The 20,108-nt window shown below is 42.6% G+C and overlaps 1 protein-coding gene and 1 pseudogene across 1 annotated transcript in view; both read right to left on the bottom strand.

The window, feature by feature from the left end:
* mboat2a (membrane bound O-acyltransferase domain containing 2a) overlaps positions 1-20,108 on the bottom strand; it is a 60,825-nt gene that overhangs the window by 38,287 nt on the left and 2,430 nt on the right. The gene's annotated exons all lie outside the window — the stretch shown is intronic.
* Positions 17,379-17,497, bottom strand: LOC133513857 (5S ribosomal RNA; annotated as a pseudogene).

The raw sequence follows: 20,108 nt of genomic DNA, 5'->3' as shown, positions 1-20,108 counted from the left end.
ATGTGCCGGCGGGAACCTTTGTCCACAGAAGGTTCCACCTCCAACAAAGTAGTAAATTGTTATTCAAATAATTTTAAGTTTGTATGCGGATAACCCAAGATTATGAATTAAATTGAAATTTTTATCATCTTCACCGACACTTAGAATTTAACCAACACAACTATCATGGGACTAGCTATTCTGGTAGCTTTTCTGGCCTTTATTGTTATAAATCAGGGGTGCCAAGTGGGTCGATCGCAATCTCCGAGGGAGTGGATGGACTCGTGAGAAAAGCTCCCTTTTTGACCAATCAGTGAGCGGCATTTTCTTAACTCTGGCCATGCTGCCTACAGCCGCGGTCCTTTACCCACAAACAAAGAAAGCGCGTGTTTACCTTACGACTTACCTTACCTTGCGACTGTATAGTCCTGCTTATATCCGATTCGGAAATATGGTGCTTCAATGTGGCCGGGGAACGTATAATGGAGACGAGCACTATCCAGAGAGATTACTGGGAGGATATCTGGTGCGCTTTCCCACCCCAAAGCGTAATTTAGATAAATGCAAACGGTGGATTAAGGCTCGTGGCCAACCTCACGACCACCTGAACGTATCGAAGATAAATCAGCACAAAGCCGTCTGTTCCAAGATAAATTATTTAATTAGACACTATAGAGGAAGGAGGAAGCTCTACCTGAGCCGGGTGAAACTCAAAGTTTCCAGCCGCACCTCGGCTCTGCTCTCAAACGTTCTTATCCATGATTAAACACATCACGTGAATACAAATATTTTACGTACGTTCAGACCGATAGAGGACCCGCATACTGCCATAATTTATGTAAATTTATGTAAATTGATTATCCACCATGAACGTAGATATCATTTCGAATCGACATGTTTATGTCGCGTCGAAATGCAAACTTAACCTGCTTTGCATGAACAATAAGCATCAGAAATGTTATCGCATTCGATGTCCAATATTAGTTTATGAGGTGCTTGATTCTTTCGCGTGGACGGCCAACATGTCGCAGAAACTTTAACTGGCGTTCCCCTTTGGGAAACCTTGACATTATGAATATATTCCCTGTTGAAAGTAATTCAAGCCTTTCCATACACTCTTTGTCGATATTTCTGATACCACGGGCAGAAAGGAAACAGAAATACTATGGAGAATTCGCTCTAATGAATCGCTCATAACATGCTTCGGCCGTACTTCGTCCGCCATTTTGATCGGTAGCCTAAAAAGAAAAAAAAAAGACATCATCCATCTTGTTGCTTGATTCAGCTGTGGTCAATATGTCGATAACAGCGGGTAGATTGACTGACAGTCGGTTTGACCAATCCTCGCCTGACATGTCACTGCTCATGTGCACATATAGTCGGGATCTGGAAATCTGGCTTCCTATTTACCCTCTGTCTTTTTATTTCTCCATGGCACTCCATGTGATGCCCCCCCTCCCTTCGGTAGATCGTGAGAGGCTTGCAACTTGAAAAGCAGATCTTGGGGCAAAAAGTGTGTGTAAATATATGCACACAGAGAATAGGGTCATCAAATGGATTGTTACTTGGCCCATCAAATTCAGAGTAGCTTTGAAAATGGACTTGCTGTGCAAGTGTGGGAGAAATAGTGAGGTAGGCACAACCGGGGTTGATTAACTAATTGATTAAGGGATGTTCCAGATTCTGTCGATATTGTGTTCATGAGTTTACCAGGTGGTGATTGTTGTATGGCAACAAGAAAGATTAGAACGGGAAGTGCATTCAAGAATGAGAATCAAAAAGGCTCTCCTGTTGTATTCACATTAAGGAAACTTGTCCTTTTGAATAGGGCCGCTTTGGATAGTATTTCCATGCTATTTGCTAATACACATTATTCATAGGCATCTGGATGTCACTCAAAGGTTGTGCATATTGACTGGCACCTACTTCCATCGTTCTGCCTAAAAGAGATCCAGCCTCACCTCTCGGGGCTAAAAATAAAACCGGGCCTCAGTAATAAACAAATGCCATCAAGTGACCCTTCTAGCAACCTCCTCTGCTGTGAGCTCCAGTGTGTTTTCTAAACACAAAGCTTTGAAACTCATTTCACGCTTTGATTATTACAAGCTGCTCTTTCCCATACGCAGCTGGGTGGTTCCACCAAAAGCTGGCCACTTGCGTGCTAAACAGTCACTGCCGGATCACAACGCTCTCAACACCAAGGCGAAAGAAGCAGTAGGTGTCAAATAGTTTGATCTGTTTGCATGACAAACAAATCGTTCATCAATGCATCCTTATTAACGGGCATGGCCTTTGCCCTCCACATCAATAAAAAACCTGCCAATAAGTCTGGATAATAAATCAAAGAAGTGCAGTCGACACAAGTAGGCGTTTCCTTTAACAGTGACTGGAAGAGGTTACAGATGGAGTGCTGAGGAGCGTGAACTTGGAAGTTTGAAGACAGAGCCCCTCCCGAGGTAGCAGGATTTTGCACTCCAAGAAAGAAATGTCAAGTGGTGGACAAGTGACGGAAGAACTGCATTGTTTAAGGTAACAGCCAAGAGGAATTGAGTGAAAGCACAGTGAGAACTTTCACTATGGAAGAGGTACTCGGCAGTGGAATTCTTCCCATGGGTCTGGTTTACGTGTTCCAATTTCAAAACACAATTCCCATTCCATGTAACCTAACTAGAAATTATCTGGTCATAAAAACTTGAATGGTAAGTAAAACTTAACATGAAAAAACTTAATTCTTCTAACCCACTGATTCAAGCGGGCGAAATGAGTTTCCTCCGCAGGGTGTCCGGGCTCTAACTTAGAGATAGGGTGAGAAGCTCGGTCATCCGTGGGGGGTTCAGTGTCGAGCCGCTACTCCTCTGCATTGAGAGGAGCCAGATGAGGTGGCTGGGGCATCTGATTCGAATGCCTCCCGGACGCCTCCCTGGTGAGGTGTTCCGGGCATGTCCCACCGGAAAGAGACCCCGAGGACGACCCAGGACACGCTGGAGAGACGATGTCTCTCAGCTGGCTTGGGAACACCTCGAGATCCCTCCGGAAGAGCTGGTAGAAGTGGCTGGGGAAAAGGAAGTCTGGGTATCCCTGCTGAAGCTACTTCCCCCGTGACACGACCTGTAAAAGCGGTAGATAATGGATGGATGGATGAATTATTTGATTACAGAAATCCCTCTATATCACGCTTCATTTAGTGCCATCCAGGTTGGGGGGTCTACAACAATTTTTAAGTTTAGCCCAGAATCACACGCTCGGTTTTTATTGTGTTCATCTGTTTTTCTTTCAGTGAAACAACAAAGCTATAGAGCTCGTGCACGTGACTTCACCATTTTCACTGCGCCATATTGGCGCTAAAAAAAACTGGTTGACAGTGTGGGGGGCATGGAACCGGAGCAGAATATTCACAATGCCCGAGACTTGTTTTGCTGTTGGTTGTTACAACAGACGAGACAGATATTCAAAGAGATCTTTCTATGGAATACCAGCTGAAAAGACAAGAAAAGATTGGTGAATTTTGGCAATTAAATGTGATGGATGGTGCCCAACCAAATACATACGACTTTGTAGTGATCACTTAATTTTAGGTAGGAAGTATTCTTCTCAATTTCAAATGACCAAGAAGTATTTATAATGCCAATTTGGCTCATTTGAGAACAATGTGTTTAAAAAAAAAAATACAAAAAGGTGTCATCTCCAACGTACACGGAAGCCTGTTGCGGCCACACGTTAAACTTCAGTAAACCTCTCCCCGACAGACTTTTTTTAAAAAATATGCATCGTTTTCAATTGATTCCAATGCACCTTTAAAAAAAGAAAATAAACCATCTGTCGCGAAGAGCTTTACGTAGGTTAATGTGTGGCCGCAACACGCTTCTGCGTACGAGGAGCTGACTCGCTGTCTTTTTTTTTCCCCAATCAGAGTTAATGAATGCGAGTTTGTGTAAAACCAGGGGTCAAAAAAATCTGAGTGGCTCCATCGCTAAGTGAGATTTATTCTTGATTGAGAACAGATCCAGCAACAAAGTATTTGTATGCGTCCAAACTTTTCTATGGTTTCAAACTCCTCTGTGTAAATCTCGACGACTTACTCAGCAGATCCATGTTTAGATCCAGTTGTCCAAGACAAACGGAAGCGGGTTAACAGTCCAATTTCTTATCGGCAACAACATCGACTTCGGCATTAAATATGGGTCCTCTATGCCAAGTGTCTCTTATTTTCCCACGTACCTTCATTAATTATCACCTTCTAAATGTTTAACGGTATCGGACAAAACTCTGGGCGTCGTGCTATAAGACATTTTCTTGTCATCTCCAACCGACTTCACATTGAAGAATGCTTTGCTAGACCAGCAACATGGCCAGTCACGTGATTTCGGTGACATAGGTGCACAAGCTCTATCGTATGTAACATTTGCCGCCCCCTAAATTCAAATTCTGCATTACAACAAAAGAACAGCAGTCGCTTCAGTATTGCGGAGCCCCATATACAGTATGTGATTCTACAACATTTGTACTACATTTTGACGGCCATGCATCATTTCTGTGCCGTCATTTGAAAAGCACCACCAACCGGACCAGTTCGTAAAATGGATAGGCCATTCACTCAAAATAAAATATAAGATACTTACAAATATAGCAAGATCTGAGAGGAGCTGAACGGTTTAATCGGCATTGTGTCATCTCATCTTGTAGTGGCTTGGGTGAAAACTACATTTTTTTTTTTTAAAAAACAAAAAAATGTTATGGATTATAGCTTTAATGTTCAATTGTTGAGAGAATGGTTGGCAAGTTATGAATTTATACTAAACCAATTCAGAAGATCCTTCTTTGTGGTGGTTTCATCAGGTGCAGTTGCCCCTACAACTACAGTCATTCACAAAATAATATAATGATCAAAAATAAAATGATAAAAACAACTTTGCATCATTTGTGAAAGCTTTCACTTGACAGAATCACACACAATGACAAACCATGAGTCGTAACACGCACAGGGTTTGTTAAAGGCAACAAGAAAGCTATTACGTGCGTCCATTAACACTTGTCTCGTACATTAGTGAGCAGACATTTTGCAAGCTTCTGTGTTTCTTCATTCATAATAGATTGATCCCTTTTTCGATTATTGATCCACTCTGAAAATACACCCTGGGGTTCCATACTAGCACTGCTTCAGATGGGAAACTTGAATATTGGCACTGTTATCGACATATCTCGGGACCACCATAAAACTGAGCTCCCCTGTAGGGACTGCTTACTAATATTTTATTATATAATATTACTAATTACAAAAACTGCTAATATCAACAAATGCTCAAAGCACATCTGCGTCACCCCTTGACATCGCCATCTGGGTCCATCCAATTAGAATCCTGATTGTACATAGTGCAAGTGTTTGTCAGGTGTACTGTAGGTTTACAGGGGCATCCTTCACATTGCTGTCCCAGGCTCAACTCCCAAAACATGGAACGGAGTGGCAATAAATTAAGGATGGAGTCTTAAGTCGCAAACAGGTTGCACTGGTTTTTGTTTGTCAATGAATAAAGGAATTTTAAGTCTGCTACCCTAGCAAACCTTGGTGTTGGTAAAAGTACTGATTCAACTCCCTTACTTAAGTGGGAAAAATAAATACTGAGATGTATTCGATACAAAATTAAAATGTGAAAATGTATTTTTTTGTTGCTGTCGATAACCGGAACAGAAAATGGATGGATTAAAAATAACACCAATTTTGAGAACTTGACACTACACTTGAAAAGAACTGCAGAAAGTTTTTCTTCAGTGCTTCTGAAAAAAAAATCCCATCCCATCCTATTGTTTTAAGAGCTAGCTTGCCTTGCCTCGACTTGTAAGCTTTCAAAACAATATACACCCATAGAATTGCTAATCTTATGAACTGAACAAAATTATATGCAATACCAACTGGATTGGATAGGATCTTCTTCTTGTCCTTTTGGCTTGTCCCGTCACGGGTCGCCACAGCATGTCATCTTTTTCCATCTAAGCCTGTCTCGTGCATCTTCCTCTCTAACACCCACTGTCCTCATGTCCTCCCTCACAACATCCATCAACCTTTTTCTTTGGTCTTCCTCTCGCTCTTTTGCCTGGCAGGTCCATCCTCAGCACCCTCCAACCAATATTCCAACTCATTCTCTCACCTCTGAACATGTCCAAACCTTGAAGTCTGCTTTCTCTAACCTTTTCTCCAAAACATCCAACTTAGGCTGTCCCTCTAATGAGCTCATTTCGAATCCTATCCATCCTGTTCACATCAAGCGAGAACCTCAATATCTTCATTTCTGCTACCTCCAGTTCTGCTTCCTGTTGTTTCTTCAGTGCCACCGTCTCTAATCCGTACATCACAGTCGGCCTCACCACTGTTTTATAAACTTTGCCCTTCATCCTAGCGGAGACTCTTCTGTCACATAGAACACCAGACACCTTCCGCCAACAAGCTTGGAACCGTTTCTTCACTTCCTTACCACATACCAGATTGCATAGGATAATAACCATAAAAAAAATACCTTACTTCTTTATTACTCAATAGGGAACTTTTGACCAAAACAAGCTTCTTGTTCTTAGGCCAGCACATGACAACACATTCACCACAAATAATTCTTGTTTCCGATAACATTAAACAATTGTCGGAATAAATTCTCCGAATCTGTTGCAGTCATTGTTAATGCTCTCTAGTTCACTTTCCTCTATTTTGCTGCTGTCCCTGGGTTTGTTGCATTGTAAGACCCCAATGATCTCAACTCATCAAGATCTCAACCACAGCTGGCTTTATTTACTTTTTTTTTTTTTCATTTGGTATAATTATCCATGGTAGTCGAAAATTTTGACATTTTGAGTAGTAGCGGTTTTGACACGTAGGGAGTAAAAATAAAAAGTCGATTACAGTAGGTACAGAAAGCTGAAAAGCTACATAAGTACAGTCCTGAAGAGAACGCACCAACAGGAGGATCCTTCTTCCAGTCCTTTCATCCCCTTTATTCCTGCCTTGACAGATCTATGACATGTATGTAGACGTGAGATATGGATGGAAGGCTCTAGACAGAATTTGTATGTCTTGATGGGTAGCAGGCGCCCGTTAGCGATTAGCGCTTAAGGACAATACAGTAAGCTCTCAGGCGGTTCCTCCTGGCAGAGGCGGTACAGCGCTGGGCAACATTTAGCCCGATACACTGACTGGCAGAGGGCGTGGGAGGAGGAAGTCAGAGCCAGTGCAAGTGGGAGAGAGATAAGCCAGCTTCCCGAGGCTCATTACTGATTCAAATACAGTGTGTGCGCCTATAAATACATATACAGCATGTGTGAGAAACAGGATTCTCCTTCAGGCATCTGTGCCTCTCCACACCTCACCTAAATCCCCCCATGCCCACTTGTCACTTTTAAATTCTTCTTCCCACTCTGCTTCACCCAACGAAGCTTTTTATGGTCAAGGTGAAGAGTTGCAAAAACGCAGCAGGCTGGAAGTGAAGGAAGAAAAAGGTGAAGTGGTTTTACGAGGTTGGCAATTTTGGTTTGCGGGCATTTATGGCGCACAGACAAAGGATTTCAGCTTTGGAAAAGGGATCCTGGTGAAAGTAAGCCATTTTAAAGTAAAAAGCTGAGAATAAAAAAAAACTTTTCTGTACAGAGAGACGGTAGCTAAACAGCATCCTCTCTTCGATCGATAGACAGTTTTCAAATAATCAAATTGGATTTTTCGTTAGTTGGAAAATTATTTGGGGATAATACAATGAGTAACACTTTGATTGGGATTCGCTAGTTAGTTTTTACTGTCAATACGAATAGCGAATGGCGTTTTAGAATGTCCACGCACTAGTAATTAATAATTACTTTAATAAGTACAATAATTACTGTACACACTGTAATATTCATGATGGAGGTGTGCCTTAAAGTCAGAAACTGCACTTAACCTTATCAATGTAAAATGATCATGTTTGCACTAATTCAAATTAATCAACTCCATATCGGAATGGTGGACAACATGTTAGAGCATTGGCCTCACAGTTCTGAGGACCGGGGTTCAAATCCCAGCCCCGCCTGTGTGGAGTTTGCATGTTCTCCCCGTGCCTGCGTGGGTTTCCTCCGGGCACTCCGGTTTCCACCCACATCCCAAAAACGTGCAACATTCATTGGACATTCTAAATTGCCCCTAGGTGTGATTGTGAGTGTGGCTGTTTGTCCAAGGTGTACCCCGGCTCCTGCCCATTGACAACTGGGAGAGGCTCCAGCACTCCCCGCGACCCTTGTGAGGATAAGAGTCGAAGAAAATGGATGGATATTAGACCATGAAGTGTACTACTAGCAAAGTTTAGAAAATACATGTATGACGGTTAAAAATAATGTATAAGCAGTGAGCGAGGTCATGACCTTGAACCTGCATCTACGCACCAAAGTTTCCTGATGAGCAATAAGGGAACAGGGGCTAGTACCCGAGTGGCAAAGGGGTACAAGCAGAACAAAAACAGCTACAAAGTGTCGTGCGCCTCTCAAGCCGAGGCTGCAATCTCACTTTTCTGTACATTTAGAGGTCCATTGGCATAAAACCTCTTCTTGTTTAAGCCTCATTGCTCCTCACTCCTCCACCAGTGAACACAAATGCATGAGAGGTTCCAGCCCTGGTGTGCACAGGCTATGTTTCATTTCCTTCAGCTGTTGTCCTCAGTGACTTGGGCAGATTTCCAGCAGTGCCTCCACAGCGGAGCGAGGGAATCATGGCCAGTACATAAACTCAATGAAGGGATCGCTTCTGTGGTGCAGTTTCCAACAAAAATAACAACGTTGTTTATGCAACATCGCGTTTTCGAAACAGAGAATCCAAACATTCAAAAACGGGTGTTAAGTGTTGTAAACAAACATGCAGTTCAAGTGTTTCTTGCAGGGCAAGCAGAGAACAATGGAAAGTGAAACAAAACTACCCATTGAGTTACAGTGAAGAAAGTAAGGATTTGAACACCCTGCTATATTGCAAGTTCTCCCACTTAGAAATCACGGAGGGGTCTGAAATTGGTGCATGTCGACTATGAGAGAGATAATCTAAAAAGAAAAATCCAGAAATCACAATGTATGATTTTTTAATGATTTTTTTTGTGTGATACAGCTCCAAATAAGTATTTGAACACCTGTCTATCAGCTAGAATTCTGACCCTCAGAGACCTGTTAGTCCGCCTTTAAAAATCCACCTCCACTCCATGTATTATCCTGCATCAGTTGCACATGTGTGGGGTCGTTAGCTGCATAAAGACACCTGTCCACCCCATACAATCAGTAAGACTGAAACTTGTCACATGGCCAAGACCAAAGAGCTGTCCAAAGACACCAGAGACAAAAAATGTCTACGGAGAAATTTCCAAGCATCTTGGTGAAAAAAGGTCCACTGTTGGAGCGATCATTAGAAAATGGAAGAAGCTAAACATGGCGGTCAATCTCATTCGGAGTGGAGCCCCATGCAAGATATCACCTCGTGGGGTCTCAACGATGCTTAGAAAGGTGAGGAATCAGCCCAGGACTACACAACAGGACTTGGTCAATGACCTGAAAAGAGCTGGCACCACCGTTTCCAAGTGACTGTTGGTGATACACTAAGACGTCATGGTTTGAAATCATGCATGGCACGGAAGGTTCCCTTGCTTAAACCAGCACATGCCAAGGCCCGTCTTAAGTTTGCCAATGACCATTTGGACGATCCAGAGGAGTCATGGGACGAGGTTTTGTGGTCAGATGAGACCAAAATGGAACTTTTTGGTCATAATTCCACTAACCATGTTTGGAGGAAGACGAATGATGAGATCCATCCCTACTGTGAAGCATGGGGGTGTTAGCATCATGGTTTGGGGGTGTTTTTCTGCACATGGGACAGGACGACTTCACTGTATTAAGGAGAGGATGACCGCGGCCATGCTTTGTGGGATTTTGGGAAACAACCTCTTTCCCTCAGTCAGAGCATTGAAGATGGGTCGCGGCTGGGTCTTTCAACATGACAATGACCCGAAGCACACAGCCATGAAAAACAAGGAGTGGCTCCGTAAGAAGCATATCAAGGTTCTGGCATGGCCTAACCAGTCTCCAGACCTAAACCCAATAGAAAATCTTTAGCGGGAGCTGAAACTCAGTGTTTCTCAGCGACAGCCGAGAAACCTGTCTGATATAGAGAAGATCTGTGTGGAGGAGTGAGCCAAAATCCCTCTTGCAGTGTGTGCAAACCTGGTGAACAACTACAGGAAACGTTTGACCTCTGTAATTGCAAATAAAGGCTACTGTACCAAATGTTAACATTGTTTTTCCTCAGGTGTTCAAATACTTATTTGCAACTGTATCACACAAATAAATCCGTTTTAAAAAAAATCATACATTGTGATTTCTGGATTTTTCTTTTTAGATGATCTCTCTCACAGTGGACATGCACCCACGATGAATATTTCAGACCCCTCGATGATTGCTAAGTGGGAGAACTTGCAATATTGCAGGGTGTTCAAATACTTATTTTCTTCACTGTATCATACAAGTATCAAGTGCTGTGCAAGGATTTAAAGACCCAATAACATGAGAATACAATAAAAGCCTTCTACATTTGACACACCACAGGTAAGAATGTTGTTAATGTTTAAAAAAAATGATAGTTGTGAATGGGGCATTGAGCCAGACAGAACCGAAACCATCGGCTTGAAAGAGGGCGAGATTAATCCAATGCAGTAAAGTTGCTATGTTGTTTCAAGTAGTGTACATTTGGCATGCAGTGATACTCTTGGTATGACTAAGAGAGATAAATAGAAACAGCACTGATATTCAGCTCCCACATGGGGATAAAAGAAAAGAGCTGATGTGTGGTAACGTAACAATGAGTGCAGAGAGAGGAATGTGGAAAGACGGGTAGGTGACCGGACGAGGCTGGCACCAACGTGGTTCCAACCCAACGTTTGGTTGCACGGAAAAGACCGTAGCAGGAAGTCGGCCACCAGAGCCGGAAATACGTCCACGTTTACAAAACTCAACCGGGATATTCTGTCAAAGAACAACAACGCACTTGTTCTTTTCAGAAACAGAAAAAAAAAAAAGTTTGACGCTTTGTTCTATGTTGTGGGGTTTAACTCCAAAATAATAGCACAATCAAGGATGCCGAATGCAGGAGGCAGTCGAAGTATTCTCACGAGAATAAAGGCATATTAAAATGGATGTAAGCGAGGGAAGGGGGGAAAAAAGTCAGTTTAACAGATTAAATACAAAAGTATAACTGTGCTTGTAACATTACGCCCTTGATTCTGCTTCCTTCGATGTTGTGAGGTTTACTTTGAAAATACCGAAGGGTGCAGAATGGGAGATTTGGCAGGCGGCGGACTGCGAGGTGTTCTCCGTGAGCTGGGCCACTGATCCCATGCGGACTCGACGGGCAGCCTGGCTATAAATAGCCGAACAATCAGCCGTTCCACACAAAGCGGCGTGCCCGTGTGGCTTCTTCTTTTCGAGAAAACCGTTTGCCCGAACTCGGATCTCAGAAGAACGGTACCGCAATACTTCTAATATTACAAGCAGGCAGATCATATTGCAAAGCGGAGCGACTTTGACGCGACGCAGCTGAGCTTGGAGCCCACCACACTCCCAGTCAAACAACGTTATGTCAGCGCAAACGGGGAACATAATACTTTAAACATGAAATATTAGTGTTAGAAGCATGCGAGTGCTTTGCTCTACTAGATTATCCAGGGCGATAATCTTTTGTTGTGGAAACTTCCCGCTGAAGCTGAGAATCCGGGGGAATATCACATGCGACGGTTTCCCGCAGCTTCGAGCTCCACACCGCACTTCATCCCTCACATTAATAAACAATTACACATGCAAATCAATCAACGGCTTGCTAGTCCTCATTGGACAAGCAGCCTACTAGTTGAATTGATTTAAACTTTTTTTTATAATATTTTGCCAGAAAATGTTGTAAACCAAAGCGATTGTAGAAATGCATGTTTTTAGAAAACTTCAATGCCTCCCACCCTATGTCAGATCATTTTCCCCCATTGAAATGAAATTGAAATCCAGCTATTCTGTTCCAGCCCCACGATGAGCTCTTGATGGCTTTGGCCGTCAGGGGGCATTAAAGCAGACATACAGAAAAACCAGTGACTCAGTAAACTGTAGTAACAGTCGTTTTCGCACAGGATGAAGACAATATGGCTGTGTTCTATATTCTGTCTATGTGTGTTGCTGCACTCATGCTGTTCAATAGACAGCCTATTGCATTTTCCATTGTGTCTTAACATTAAGGCGGCAGACTTGCCCCGTGCAAAGTTCTGTGTTGTTTTTTTTTTTTTTTTAATGCACAATCGAGGGGAAGCACGGCGGTTCAGCTGGTAAAGCGTTGGCCTGACAGTTCTGAGGACCCGGGTTCGATCCCGGCCCCGCCTGTGTGGAGTTTGCATGTTCTCCCCATGCCTGCGTGGGTTTTCTCCGGGCACTCCGGTTACCCCCCACCGTCCTTCACAACCCAAAAAAATGTAACATTAATTGGAGACTCTAAATGGTCCCTAGGTGTGATTGTGAGTGTGGGTGTTTGTCTCCACATGCCCTGCGATTGGCTGGCAACCAGTTCAGGGTGTACACCGCCTCCTGCCTGTTGACAGCTGGGATAGGCTCCAGCACTCCTCGCGACCCTCGTGAGGATAAGCGGCAAAGAAAATGAATGGATGGATAATGCATAATCTATTTGAGCTGCAACAATTTATCAATTAATCGACAATTGATTATCAAATTATCTAAACTCTACGGTGGAACCTAGATAGAACAGACTCATAGAAGGGGGTCGTCCAATATTACCAACTGACTGTTACATCGTAGCACTTTTTTGAGGCCATATGCACCCAATATTAATGAACAGTACAAAATATTTGTGTATTTTAAAAACCTGTTACTGTCCCAAAAATAGCCCGTTCCAGACTCCAAAGATGTGTTCAGACTTAACACCGTATCCATGCCGCTCCCTCTCTGCTCTATGTACGATAGACAATAGATATCGTCAACAAGGCCAGCATGTAGGCCCGGGGAGGATCTAGTATTCTTACATATGACCCAGAAATACATCAGTCCCATTCTCTGCCTGCATTGCGCCACAACGCCAGTAAACAACAACAACAACAACCAATTCTGGAAACAAGAGTGACAAATGGAAACTATTTTTGGACACATTGTTCAGTCCAGCTTTTCATCGAGTAGCCATTACAGTGCGGGTCCCTTTCATTGAGGTTCCACGATATTCTTCCGCATCACCAAATCATAATGTCCTGTCTGCAATTAATATGAATCAATTCTTTTTGTTTCTCGAAAAACCCGTAAGCCAATTTTGTATGGACAGACACCAGTAATTAATACATTTTAGATTTCTCAGGTATTTTATTAAAAATAAGATAACTAATAATAATTCCACTAAACAGGTGAACTGTGAATCAACAAGAAGAAAATGCCTTTGTCCCATGCTGACATCTCGAGTATTTTTCCATGGTCCACAATATGTCTCGGGGATGTCCACAGAATTTAACTTCAGTTCTTTCCAAATGGAAAAAAAATGGCACTAATTTCAATTCAATGTTCTCAGCACTGACAATCAGCACCTAAAATCCAAAAATAAGACAAAGACAGTTGCTATCATACTGTCAGCACACAAAGCCTCAACTGTGCACTACTGAGAGTGGGGAGGCAACCTTTAAACAAGGGATATTTGCTAAATGACTGAGCACTCTAAGCAGGCACCTCAAGTCAAGTACTCGGATTTCCGCGTGAGACAGCACCAATGTGGAGCGCCAAAGACAGAACCTGCTGAAATCTCATCAAATGGTGCAACTCCATAAGCGAGCCATGCTTACTACTATCGACAAGCCTGACGTGATCGTCTCTTGTGCTTCATGGGTGTGGGTGTGCTACTCTGGGTTGGGTTCTGTCCGAAAGGTGCGGTGCTTTTTGTTCCAGGTAGACATGTGGTAGTGACAAGTGCACAGCACCACCAGTGAGGCTCTCCGTTACTGCGCCGTTAAAGATGAACATGGAGTAAAGTAACAAAACAAGCTAGGTGCGTATTAACCAATAGAGGAAATACATGGGGGCCGTGAAGCCGAGAGGTCGTGGGTGTCTCACAATTACAAAATTGCTGGTTGGACTCCATTTTCCTCCAGCAGAAAGTGTTTAACTTCATTGGCTTGAAAGCTGTGTTATTATTGCGAGTTTCCATCTTACACTAAATAATCATAAAGTAGCAATTTCAAACAAGGGTGCCGCGGGAAATTTTAAAGACTGTTCCATTAGATGGTAGAAGTTACAAGAAACGTATGTATTCAACCGTTGCTATTCATACGACAGAATACCGATTGTAACTTTTTGTGACATTTTTGTTTGATAGTGTCCCATGAGATTGTTTTAATATAAAAGACATAAATAAAGGTTTGGAAACACTGCACTAATACTGTGGGATTGTTGAACGGTGGAATGTACTCTAATTATCCTGGGTTGCAATATTCGCTCACGAGGGTCCCAAATATCGATCCATTCCATGCGACACGTGAAGCAATTCTCTGAAACATCGGTTGCACAACTAAATCTTGGTTCTGTGATTGACATAAGTTTGTAAGTTTATACAATAAATATTTAATTGTACGATAAATGCTGGTACTATTTATCAGACATTGTTCTTAGAGTTAGGGTTAGGTTCGGGTTAGGTTTGGCGGCAGGGTGGTTCAGCTGGTAAAACGTTGGCCTCACAGTTCTAAGGTACTGGGTTCAATCCCGGACCCGCCTGTGCGGAATTTGCATGTTCTCCCCATGCCTGCGTGGGTTTTCTCCAGGTACTCCGGTTTCCTCCCACATCCCAAGAACATGCAACATTAATTGGACACTCTAAATTGCCCCTCAGTGTGATTGTGAGTGCAGCTGTTTGTCTCTATGTGCCCTGCGATTGGCTGGCGACCAGTTCGGAGTACACCCCGCCTCCTGCCTGTTGACAGCTGGGATAGGCTCCAGCACTCCCCGCGACCCTTGTGAGGAAAAGCGCCAAAGAAAATGTATGGATGGATGTTCTTTGTTTTGATTTGGAATCAAAAGTGCACTACTGTTGCATGTATGGAAATAAAAGCAACATAAATAATGTGTCTTGCAACATAGAGTTATAATTTGTTTATCAAACACACTGCTATTACTTTGAACACGACTGCGCACAAATACTAATATTGGAACAGCAGAGCTGGACAGGCCAAAATAGAAATGGCTGAGTCACACACTCTCTCCAATTAGAAAGTAATGATACCCCAAATCTATTTCAAAATACATTAAAGATGGGGCCACAAATACTTTCCATTTGGTGTACCTGCGATGTGCTTTGCAGGAATCAATAGCAAATGCCTCTCCACTAACAATCAATGCAGAAAGAAGTGGCCTGAAATTTCCTGATAACAGCAAAGGTTGTAGCCTATACTGGGTCGGACTACTAACTAGACCTGAAACAAAAACTCGGGACACGTCAAAGGTCTGTCTGCAACCATGAAGGTCAATCCGCCTGAATTGGCCTCCCACACTTGAACGGAGGTACAAGAGACGGTGCAAACACACACTTATGAATATTCATGTGCTGTCATGTAGAGAGAAGGCAATGTCTTCAACTCGTTTGACCCAACGGCCCAATGAAAGCACCAGAAAGGAAAGGTTAAGAACGGAGACGTGTCCATCTTTTGTCAGCACTCCTGCAGCACATCAACAGTTGTAGAACATTCTCAACTAGATCATACCTAATTATGTATTGAACAAATGTAAATGAAGCGAGCGCTAAAATAGATGCACAATTCCTTCAGCGTTGTCTCCATGCATTCCCAAAATTAATGTGGTGCTCGATATTATAATTAGAATTTGGCCACCATTACTGACAACAATGGGAAATGATCAGTATCGGCTGATAATTAGCACTTTATGATGATCGGCTTTAATCTTATAATTCGCCGATCTGATCAATGACATCATTGAGAGATTCCGCAAAGGACATTTATTCCACTTTGCCAGCTTGTAAACTATACTTGAATGCAAAAGCTAGTTTATTTTTAGCCTTCCTGGGTGTCTTTTGACATAGTAAATATCTGCTTACCAATAAAGTTATTTATAAAAAATAAATTTAAAAAAAACATGGCAGTGCAGGACAGACGACAAGACAAATTTGGTCTTTGGCATTTTTACTATGAGAGACAACTGCAATAAAATCTAGTATACCAATCCCACTGCATCCAGTCTACTGTACATCTTTGCTAAATGTATTTGCAGTATCCCCCCCCCCCCCCCTCAAAAAAAGGGGGCTGGCTTCTCCCACTTGGCCAATTCCTCATGATCTTGATTTGTGTTTGACAATCACACCCTCGACCATCAACAGTCATTAATCACATGACACCACAATCCTTCCGAGGAAGTGCTGGTAACTGTTTGGTACTGTGTAAGGCCTGTTGTCAAGCGCCCTGATGACATTCCGCACATCTCCAGGAGGAATGACGTGTACTTGTTGATTGTGCAACGTCATAATGACGATAATAATAATAATAATAGCGGCCGCCGGCAGCACTCCATTAGCAAGAGCCGAGGAGAAAGAAATCAATTGCCGGTATAAGACTCCCCAGAGGACAGCAAATTAAATTCAGAGGAGAGCTGAGAGAAACTTTTACTTGACTCGGGGGCTTTAAAATAAAATTTGCAGTCTCAAGCCAGGTACTTTAGGGACAGAAACAGGAAGCCATACTTCAACCAAATGCCTTTTCCCCATAGGGATAAAAACCGGAGGTGAATCCCATATCTACCACTGGTTACTCTGACTTAAATTGCGTCTTAATTTAGATGACTTTTTTTTTTTGCCATTCATTCACATTTTGCCAGCTTTTTAAAAACACTTTTCTCTGCAGTGTGTTAAATTTACACGACATTTTGTTGACCTCTTTAGTGTATCTTTAACTTCACCGGCATTATTTTGGAATGTGGGAGGAAGCAGAAACAAGCCAGAACAAAAAAATTGTGCATAATTGTTCGTTTTTTGGCCATATGCGCATGAGGTTTGTTTCATGTGTTCGGTGAATGTAAATAGCAATATTGTGTGTGTTACCCAAAAGTCTCTTCTATCAGAACATAGGGGAAACATGAACAGACAGTTAGATTGGGCTGACCCAGTCCCGTCCAAGATATGACTTGCAGTTCGTGGCTTCTCCAGATAAAGAAATTTGACCATTTGAAATTTACCTCGCCTTTGCCAATGTTGAGTTTCTTCTTCTTCTTCTTTTCCTTTCGTCTTGTCCCGTTAGGGGTTGCCGCAGCGTGTCATCTTAGATGAACGCATATTTGTTTGGCACAGTTTTACGCGGGATGCCCTTCCTAACGCAACTCTTCTGCAACTAGCCGGGAAGAGAAGCTTACAGCACCTGGTATTCCCAGGCGGTCTCCCATCCAAGTACTAACCAGCGCCAAACCCGCTTAGCTTCCGAGATCTGACCAGATCGGGCGTTCTCAGAGTAGCATGGCCGTAAGCCCAATGTCAACTTTAGTCTGCCTAAATTCCAACTCCATCAATAATCATGTGAGAAAGCCACTTGAGAGATACATATTTGACCTATTAACACGAGCCCTATCTGGCGAGCATATGTGGGAAAACTATCAGATCACGTATGAAAAAATAAATTACAGAAAAGAACGGGAAAGGAAATAGCGCTCAGTTATCCAAACTGTGTGGACAAAGTGGCCAACTGCCTGGTGTAAACAGCAGCCACAGAAACGGTAACAAGAGGGGGCTTGTCGTGAAGCTACAAAAGACGACGACTGTGACAATGTCCAATGTCACATAAACAGATGACTGATTGTATTGTATTGTCTGACTGCTTGCTCATAATTTAGCTGTAGTTGACCAAAAACAAATATGGGACTTGAACAGAACTTTGGGGGCAGCACATTGAATGAGTGGCTAGAACTACCGTCCAAAAGACAGAACATTCTTGCGTGTCTGGCTGGAGGCTGCAGGTTCTTTCTGTTTTCACATAGAGACTTCCACTTTTCAAAAACATGGACGTTGGGTATGAAGAGTCACATGTGAAGGGCTCTCTCTTGTCGTGTTAGCCCGACAATTGACACGTGATCAGTCCTGTCCTGGTCGTTAGCCCAAGGTCATATAGCTTCCTTCTGACCCTGAACAGGATAAATAGTCTAGTAGATGGATGGATATGACGCAAGACATATCTCATCGACTGGCCCCCGATTAATCCTCAAAAATGCCATGTAATGTTGAAACTAACACTGTAATTTTTGTGATTAGCTAACCCAACCTGCTAACTTTCGGCAGTGATGGCAGTGGCGGGGATTCCATACCGCAAAATATCTCTGGCACATTAAAGGTATCACCACTCAGGGTTACTTATGTGCTAAAATGGTTTGCAAATTGTATGGTTATGCCAAGTGTATTCAATTTTGAAAAATGTAAAAGTCCACTTTACAGAAATGTTTGGCATTACTGTACACTACGTGGCTGGAATGATTCAGTCTCAAGCAATTTGGAGTCTGAAAGAGAACAGCATGACTGCAGATATCGGAGATACTTTACCTCATATTTAAGATGATCTTTTTTTTTTTTCATTGGTTCAAGCACCTTGTGGAAAAGCGCTTATCTTGTATGCACAGTCACATAATGACAATAAAGGCTATTGATTGATTGATTGATTGATTGATTGAGTTCAGTAGAACACGTGCGTGGAAACAGCAGTTCAGAACATTCTGGTATTGCGTCCATCTCACATATTGTTTTAAAAAAATGTAATTCTCCACAATACAGTGAACGCCCACTTATCGCAAAGGATATGTTCCAGACACATCCAGAACGGGTGAAAATCTGGGATAAAGAGAAGAGATTCTGTAGTTTTATCCCTAGTACGCACTTTAAATACATTAAAACTTATTATAACACAGTTTTAGATGCAAGATTTACAAAGCCTTGCGATTTCCAGTTAAAAAGGCACGACACTTGAGTTTAATCTAAAAAGAAATAAAAATACTCAAGTGGAAGCAGTGTGTGGTTCAGTGGACACAAGAGGCAGGAAGCCATAGAGGAAGAAGCGAATGCGTAAGCGGTAAAAAGTCAAGGATTTTTCTGGAATCAACACTGTCGGGTCAATATCTTCAAGAGCAAGACCGTCGAGTCAGTCAAGGTTTATGACGGGGTGGATGAAGACAGCCCAACGTCAGACGACATTAGGAGCCGGCTCAAAATGAGGCTCTGTCACGTCGAGCTTATCATTCATGAGCCTGCGATTGAGTCTTTATTCAAAGCAGAACGAATGGCACCATACGCCTAGAAAAAGGGAGAGGTGGCGGTGGAGCCAATTCACTCTGCCATTGTCGCTCACGCGCTTGTGTCTCCCATGTGATCCGCACAACATGGAGATACAATCACAACAAACTGTGGACCACACGTAACATAATAGATGCAAGTGGCAACCCTGCTGGCACAGTCTCACACATGTGACCACCGCAAGGCTAAAAAGCCACACCCGCATTGTGGAGGGTGTGACCATTGTGAGCCCGTGTGCTTTATTTAGGGTGTTTCCAACAAGATGTTAGCATGAAGCTAGCCGAGGCTCTGTCGTCCTTTTGAACACACAATATGAAATTTCTTTGTTTTATGTTTAATTTGACACTAAAATTCAACTGAGTTGGCAATAAAAAGTTCAAAGCGTATTTTCGGAACAATATTTATTAACGTTGTCTGCCAAACTGCTACTTGTGAAATGAGTTGAGGCAACTGCTGCCGTACAGCGCTCGTATCGCAAGTATGTGGTATGAAGTCGAAGCAAAAAAAAAAAAAAAAAAAGAAGGCTTCTATCTTGAAAATCGCGCATGTCGGTCATTAATTTCTCGAGGCACAAGTACAGTACCAGATTATAAAACATGGTGCATTGAATGCATCTGTCAAAAGGAGGCACACTAACAAACCACAATGGAGAAGGTCTCCTGAATTTATTTCTTGGCAAGGAGACAAATTCGATTTGAGAAGAAAAGCCAAAGCAGCAAGAAAACAAACCACTGTAGCAAAGTGAGGAATGTTAAGCATAATACTGCGGTGTCCTGAGCTAAGGGACAGCAATGAAGTAAGATAG

Source organism: Syngnathoides biaculeatus, chromosome 15 (genome assembly GCF_019802595.1).
Source record: "Syngnathoides biaculeatus isolate LvHL_M chromosome 15, ASM1980259v1, whole genome shotgun sequence".
NCBI lineage: Eukaryota > Metazoa > Chordata > Actinopteri > Syngnathiformes > Syngnathidae > Syngnathoides > Syngnathoides biaculeatus.
Note: the sequence above shows the minus strand (reverse complement) of the source record. Positions and strands in the feature narration are given on the sequence as shown.